Source organism: Artemia franciscana, chromosome 12, assembly GCF_032884065.1.
Source record: "Artemia franciscana chromosome 12, ASM3288406v1, whole genome shotgun sequence".
NCBI lineage: Eukaryota > Metazoa > Arthropoda > Branchiopoda > Anostraca > Artemiidae > Artemia > Artemia franciscana.
In genome coordinates this window covers 36,672,476-36,680,669 of record NC_088874.1, presented here as the reverse complement: position 1 = coordinate 36,680,669, position 8,194 = coordinate 36,672,476, and the positions used below count along the sequence as shown (strand labels likewise).

The 8,194-nt window shown below is 34.5% G+C and overlaps 1 long non-coding RNA gene across 1 annotated transcript; it reads right to left on the bottom strand.

Annotated features, from left to right (window-relative positions):
- Positions 1-2,199: 2,199 nt before the first annotated feature.
- Positions 2,200-7,296, bottom strand: LOC136034067 (uncharacterized). The gene is made up of 2 exons (XR_010619106.1): positions 7,258-7,296; positions 2,200-2,433 (listed from the first exon to the last, which is right to left on the bottom strand). It is a non-coding gene; the product is annotated as an uncharacterized LOC136034067 (long non-coding RNA).
- Between the last annotated feature and the right edge of the window lie 898 nt (positions 7,297-8,194).

Below are 8,194 nucleotides of genomic sequence, written 5' to 3'. Positions count from 1 at the left end.
TGCCACGCAGCTATTTCAAGCCAAGAGTTCACCTTGGCACTGAAGGCATTGACAAGGATCATTGGGACTTTGCTGGGACATTTTATAAGAAAGTTCAGGAAGCTTGATGTTCTGGGAATTACACTTTACAAGCGAAGAAATAATGTCCAAACCACAATTCAATGCCATCCCCACGCCTCTGGGGATGGCACCCCCTACCCCACATACACACCCCTTTGGACAAGGCCTGTAACTTATTTAAGTTGCCCTTTGGTTGCATATAGGTTTTACTATTTGGAAACGCCAGAGTTTGATCCTGAATCTCGAAAAAGGCTAGGTGCATTAAAATAAAACTTTAAGGGAATGTTAATGGGGATGTCTATCTAGGTCAAAACACATGATGTGCATGCAAATTGTCAAAAAGACATATCAGCAATGTGTCAGCAACGGCTTAGAGTATTAATATGAAACTTTCAGAGCTGCTACTACTTACTACTGCTGCTACTAAAACTATTGAACTAAATCAAAGAGTTTAAATGTGTTCAAGCTGTGAAAATAACGTAGGTGAAATGGCTTCGGAACAGAATAGGGTATTAAGTTGAAAACTTCATGGAATATTAATGGGGATGTAAAATTCGATCAAAAGCCACTGTATGCATGTGGGTCGTCAAAAGGGCGTATCAGCAATATCCAAAGAACGGTTGAGGGCTACAACTAATACTGATACTGCTACTACTACAGCTACTACTCACACTTCTACTGCTATTACAGTTGAACTAAATAAAAAGTCTAAGTGCATCCAGGTTGTCAGAATTGCATAGATGCAATATCTCAGGCACAGAACATCATAATAAGTTGAATCTTTCAGGGGAAGTGGAGGGAATGTAAAAATAAACCAAAGGCGTTAGGTGCATACATTTTGTCAAAAGGGCATGTCAGCAACATCTCTGAAACAGCTAAAAGTATTAATCCAGGTTGTTTAAAGGGTATAGATGAAATATCTTAGGAACAGAATAAGTTATCAATTTGAAACTTTTAGGTAAAGTTTATTGGGATGTAAAATTAAATCAAAAGGCACTATATACATTGAAATTGTCGACGGGGCGCATCAGCAACATCTCAAGGACGACTGAGGGCATTATGTAAAAACTCTCAGGGTTACTACTACTACTGAGCAAAATCCAAAAAGTTTAGGTGCATTTAGGTTGTCAAAATGACTTGGATGCCATATCTTAGGAACAGAAGAGGGTACTAAGTTGAAACTTACAGGAAAATTCAAGGGGGATATAATATTAAATAATAACATACTATGTTTATCCAGATTGTCAAAAGGGTGTCTGTACAATATTCAAGGAACAACTAATGGTCTTATGCTGGAATTTCAGGGAATATTGAATTAAATCAAAAGATACTATGTACGTCCGAGGTTGTCAAAAGGACATATCTGCAAAATCTCCTGAATGGCAAAGGGTATTAAGCTGAAACATTCAGAGTACGTTGAACTAAATCAAAAGAGATTATATGAATCCACGTTGTCAAAAGGATAATCTTAAATATCTCTGGGACTGCTAGGGGCATTAACCTGAAACTTTCAGGAAATGCTGAGGTGACTGTTGACCTAATTCATAATCCTTCGTCCAGGGGGTACGAGTTCGATTCCTGGCGTGGCCGGTTATTTGGTTTGAGACGTGGGTCAGTGGCACGACTCTGTAAGGTAAGCCAGAGTCGACCCAGGTCTAAATGGGTACATGGAGAGATCTGAGGAAGGTAAACAAGAAGGTTGTGTAAAAGGTCAGGATGGCTGGCCCCAAAACTGATATTGCACATCCTGGCTGAAGCGTCAGGAAACGGAGATAAGCACCGCCAGTTTGGACGTTAAGGGTCTAGTGTTGTCATCAGACCATTGACCCCTAAAAAAAAGGTTGTGGTGTGACTTCTAACATAGTTTAGGACATGACCCTCCTTCTTTATGGCCCTTGGAAAAGGCCTCTAAACTATCCAATGTGCCTATTGTTTACATATAGGTTATGTTATTGGCAAAAGGAGGCTTTTTTTGTCCTGAGTCTCCAAAAAGGCTTAGGGGAATTTTGAGGGGGACTTAGGACTATATAAAAAATCAGCTTGTCAAAATGGCGTGTTCGCAATTTTTAAGGGACGCCTGAGGGTATTAAGTTGAAGTTTTTAGGTCATGTTGGACAAAATCAAAAGACACTGTGTGCATTCAGGTTATCAAAAGGGCATATATTTAATATCTTAGGAATAAAAAAGGGTGTTAAGGTGAAATTTTCATGAACTAAATCAAAAGTCACTATCTATATACATGTTGTCAAAAGGACGTATCTGCAATATCTCAGGAACGACTAAGGGCATGAACTTGAAACCATAAGGATGTGTTGAGGTGCAGTTGAACTAAATCCAAAGAGCACTGTGCATCAGGTTGTCATAACAGCACATCTGAAATATTTCATGTACAGCTAAGGGCAATAAATAAAATTTTTTTGGGAGTGTCAAGACTAAATCAAGGGAAATATTCTAAAGCTAAGGCTGTAATTGGCAATGTAATGTAAATTGGCAGCTTAATGGGCATGGCTAAAACTTTGAAAGAATTCAGGATGGGGGAATTACATAAATTTAAAATGTTTATTTTGAGGATCAAGAGGAAATTGTCAAGGACAATAAATATTTCATAAAGATGACACTGAACAGACAAGGTTCCTAGGCCTCTAAAGGATAGTGAGGAGATACAGTTGAATTAAGCACTAAATAAAAAGAAAAAATCATAGGTTATAAAACATCAACAGCAAAAAAATAATACCCTTGGACAATAGATAAATTTATCAATACAGTAAATACACTACAACTATTTAAACATATTTAGATACTAACTCACAAACAGTAAACAACAAAATTATATTTGATCACACTTTTTACGACTATAGTGAACAAAAGGTTGAGATGATTAGGCAACGTTTCACTGGTGAAGGATGACAGGAAGCCAAAAATTGTACTTCATGGCTAAACAAAACCTGATTAGGGTAAAAGATCAATATGCATATCTATGTTGGCCTTAGGGGGAGGGGGTTTGGTGTTGCAGCAAGTTGGTAGAAATAGTAGCAACAGTGCTGCTACCAAGCAGCAGACCACTGATCTCTAAAAAAACTAGATCAGAAGACACTATCTGCAACCATGCTGTCAAAAAGACATATCTGCAATATCTCAGGAATGTTTAAGGGCTGCTCCTGAGGCAAGTTGTAGTAAAGTTGCTATTACTAAAAAACAGATCACTGATCTCTAAAAAAAAGGCTGTGGCGTGTCTGTTTTTTTCTTATTTTATTTTCAATTTCCCCTTTTTTTTTACAAAACAAAATTGGCTTGACGAATCTTTAAGAAATATATTATCTCAACAAAAATGTATGCCAAGTTGGGGCTAGTTCACTAGTATATATAGAAAACAAAATACTGAGTCTTATCTAGTGAGAACTAATGCTAAAGTTCACTGAATATTTGAAGAGTGAAGTACAACCCAACTTTCAATAGAATAAAGTAAATTATTCTGTATTCTAACTAAACATTAGCTTATGTAAACTTCAATAATATAAAAAACCACTCATGGTTAGTATAAAGGCTATTACAACTTAGGTTATATAGGCAACTAAAGCAACACTAAATAGCAAGATTAAAAAGAAATTGAAAAAATTCTTGATCCCATAAAGAACCATTATGTTAAAAAAAAAATGTTGTTCAGATCTCTTAATCAGAGACAACATTTGGGATTACAATTAAGGCCTGACTAATATGGATTTTTTGGGCTCAATACTGATACCAATATTATTTACCAATAAAATCCTCTCTGGAAAAAAAGCTTACCTAAAGTTAAAACACGCCATTCTATCAATATTAACACTTAAATGTTTTTCCTTGTGTACTACACACCAAAAAACAGTCTCAATATTTCACTGTGGATTCCAAAAACTAGGCCATATGCAAGAATGGCCTAGAAAGAATTTTCTTTATCTTTTCTGATCAGGAGCTTCTCAGCACATAAAGGAAATGCCGAGTATTTGCAGAAGTGAAAAATAAGAAAAATTAATCAAAGATGCAAGTCTTTGATAATTAATTATAAAAATTAATCAAAGATATTTATTGACATTGACTATTCAAAATCCAAATTCAAATAGTGGGGCTTTGAATTTTAATCATTCACACATTAATATGAAAACTTTATTTTAAATTCATCTGATATGGTCTCTTACTGACAAATCCATGCTCGGCAAACTGCATATAGGGGTGCAGCTAGAGTTTTAAGGTTGGAGAAGGGATTTAAAATCCAAAACCAGTATGCTGACAAATACAGACACACTAGTAAAATTTCCAAGGTAAATGGGTAAATTTTCCAAGGTGTTGAGATGCAGTAGCAAAACCTTGGAACTCCCCCTCTTCCCACCTTACAATCCCCCCTCTCATCTTCAGCTGTGAACTGGATATCATGGTTTTAACCAATTGAATATTGGATCCGTCACCCATGCAAGTGAAAATTCATTAAACACAATTGTATGGTTAATTATATTCTTTTTAGTTGTTTTATTAGAAGATGTACATTCTTTAAGTCACCATACATTAGAACGATGCTGCACCAGGTGTGTATTGACAACAAGTATGATTTGACTTCATTCGACTCGTCTCTACTGCCTTCTTTACTATGGTTAGACTTAGCTAGTGGCTCCACCCCCAAGGGCTGGGTGAGCTAAATTACATGAGAGTCCCCTCTTCTTGACAAGTTGTGCATAAAGAAATAATAATAATAAAAAAATATCAGCCAATAACCAGTATTTTTTTTATAAACAATAATGACACTGACCCTCATACTGGCCTGATAATATTTATTGGTCATGCCCTAATTACAATTATACAAATTACATTTGCAACCTAAAATAAAACATAAAATTCAAAACTTTCTATAAGAAGTGATAAAAAAAAAACTTCAAAATAAATTTAAAACCATGTAACTGGAAATTCTGTGGGTAAAGTACAGATTCTAAATTCTGTAAATATTTTTTTCTTAACTAGGCAGCATAAAAGATCAAACAAACAACCCTAAAATGACCCAATGGGTAGGAAGATTTAAAACAGCTGCAGAATGGAATCCATTCCTGACAAATACAATAGAAGAGGGATATTTAAAAAGAATCCTTCCTCTAGAGTACCTGAGAGGACAAGACCTGAATAACATGAGAACACTGAAGGGCTTTTGGCAGCTACCCTGGGAGCCTTTCATTGAGGCACACAAAAATGCTGGGTCTTCATTGTCAAACCAACATTTAGGTGTACCTGAGCAAATGGCTTTTTGGTCAAACATGCTATTTATTTATTAATTACTAACCTTAATGGACACTTTATAATTGTGCTATTTTCTGGCATTCATAATAGTAAAAATAATACACAAGTCAGAAAAAGAAAGTGAGTTGCTATTTATTTTGACAAAGATTGATGTAAGGCAGGTAAATTTGTCTACTAACACTAATATTACAAAGATTTTAGATAGAATTATGAAAATATTTACAATTTAAATATCTTGCTCTTCAACAAAATCTTCACTGAAGTTTTTGTGTCATGGTTGTCATATTGACAGTGTTGTTATAACAAAACTACATTCACTTTAAACCTCAGCAAATAGAAATTTGAAACAAGAGAAAACAGATCTTTATCTTAAAATAATATTAAATTTTTGTTTTCATGTCTTGTAGTGGTACATTTCTTTAATTTTAAAAATGTTTAAAATGTGAACACATCAATAGCATAGATAGATCTAAAATCCTGTTGTTGCTCCTTTTTGGATTCTTATTATTTATTAAACTTGCTAACTCTATAAATACTGAAACAGCTCTTAAGTACACTTGTGATCCAGGTAAGAATCTGTTCTTAATGATCTGAGTATGTTTTAGGAGCATATATGAGCAACCATAATTATTGGTAAATTTTCCAATTAACTCACTAATGAGATTGAAATATACCTATCAGAATTGCATCCTGAATATAAATATAATATTCATTTCTATTGGAATTGAACTCCTCTTCTCTCTAATGTACAAATATCTTTGCAATACCCTCAAATACCCTGAGTTGTATGTATACACTGAATTCTCTATGAGTCATACTTTTCTTCAGTTTATCAAAATAATGGAATAATCACCAAAAGAGCCAATAGTCAATTTTTAAAAGAGCCTGATATTCCTCAAAAATGCCATCACAGAAAAACTGACATTATTTTTAGGGATTTTAGCACTTTGTCAAAATTTCAGCAAAATTGTTTCCAAATAACATATTGTTATTAAAACTAAGGGAAATCATAATTACTATTCCTAAATCAGCTACATATGATAATTTTTTCTGACAAGCCAGTTTTTTAGAAACTTGTTTTTAAACTTTTGTCACTGTGGGCTGTTTTGAGCCCTTTCAGGACTCAAAATACAATTTGCCCCTGAAATGATTTGAACCATGAAAGAGTGTAAAAAAGTATTAAGTGATATATTCACTGCTAAAATTATAGTTTAGCTATTTTTCACTATCTTGAAAAGGGACTAGTTAAAAAAGAGGTTTTCAGTAATGAATCTAGGGCTAGAAACATACTCTAGGAAGGTATTGCCAATCTTCTATGTTAACCCTCTTCTGACATCTAAGGCTTAGAAATTTACCAACTTGACAGTTCAATACCTATTGAAATTTTGACAAAACAGCATATTGCCTTAATTTACAGTTATTATTTTCCTTTTCTAAGGGTTTTAATTTTGCTTAATGCCTTTTATTTGAGCAGAATTTTAAGTCATACCAATGGTTCTCTTCAAAACTTAGGAAATTTATTTGCAGGTCCTTGAAACCTCATAAATTGAGATTGAGCAAAGTTATGAAGTTGAAGGTGACATAGTCTATAAACCCATCTCTGAGTTTCATTTTCCTAATCTAGCCTATATCCTTTCCAACATAGGCTAGCAAGAAGTAGCTAAACTAGAATTTTACCCAGCCTATTCACTTTTATCCTAACCTAGCTAAACTATTTTTAAAGCTAATTAATGTGCAAATATATATGCTGAATTGTATAAGTTTTTTGTTAGCCTAGGCTATTTGAAAAAGTGCTAAATTAGTTTGAAAATAAGTATGACTTATAGCCTAGAGAATTCAGTGATATACAGGCCTATAACTCAGGACAGGATATATATTTGCACAATAGGGCTGTGATGCAAAGTTCTTTTCCAGCAGAAATGAATATTATCTTTTGATTACCGGTGAAATTCTGATACTAAGCTTTTAATGTGTTTACAATTTAAACGTGTTTCTTTCAACATTTTTTTTTAGAGATGGCGATTACACACAGTAGATTTGAATGAATCTTCCTAAGCAGAACAGCAAAGACGATAGAAGACATGGAAACAAATGGGGAAGTAAAACGCTCCTTGAAATATATTATGCTGACGGTTTAAGCATCTCAGATGAATATTTTAGGAAAATTAATGATTTTTTAAGGGTTTTGCAAGTTCAGGGTGCAAGAATACTACTACTGCTGCTACTAACAACTCAGGCCAATACAGCTACGCACGCACATTCCTCCTCCATCCAATCTATTCAAAGCCTTCCTCTTTACACCCTCCCATGAAGTTCCCATTTCCTTTAAATATTTCTTTATGACATCCTTCCACCTCAAACGAGGACGATCTACTTTCCATTTAGCCCTTGACGGTTGGCCGAAAAGGAAAATCTTTGGCAGTCTTGCATCTTTCATTAGAAAAACGTGCCCTAGTCATCTCAGCCTTTCTTTCCATTACAGCCCTAGAAAGCGGGATTGAACCACTTTTTTGTAGAGCCGACTGTTTGAAATACGGTCAGTCAGATGGGTACCAAGAACAATTTGTAGGCAATTTCTCTGGAAAACATCTACGCAAATCTTCGACCTCTTTTAGGAGCACCCATGCTTCAGATCTTCGACAAACTGTAATCACTGTAGCTTTGAATATAATAGGTTTGACAATTAATTTCAAGAATACTAAGTCGCTAACACTAAAAATAATTGAAAATGAAATGAAAATGTTGAATATCGAGAAGATCGATCAAGGGTACAGCTTCATTTAATTAGGTAGTTTTATTAGTAAATGCTATGGGTGCATAAGGTAAATTAAAAGTAGAATAACACAGGCCCATGGTGTTTTGTTCATAGTTGAAAAAG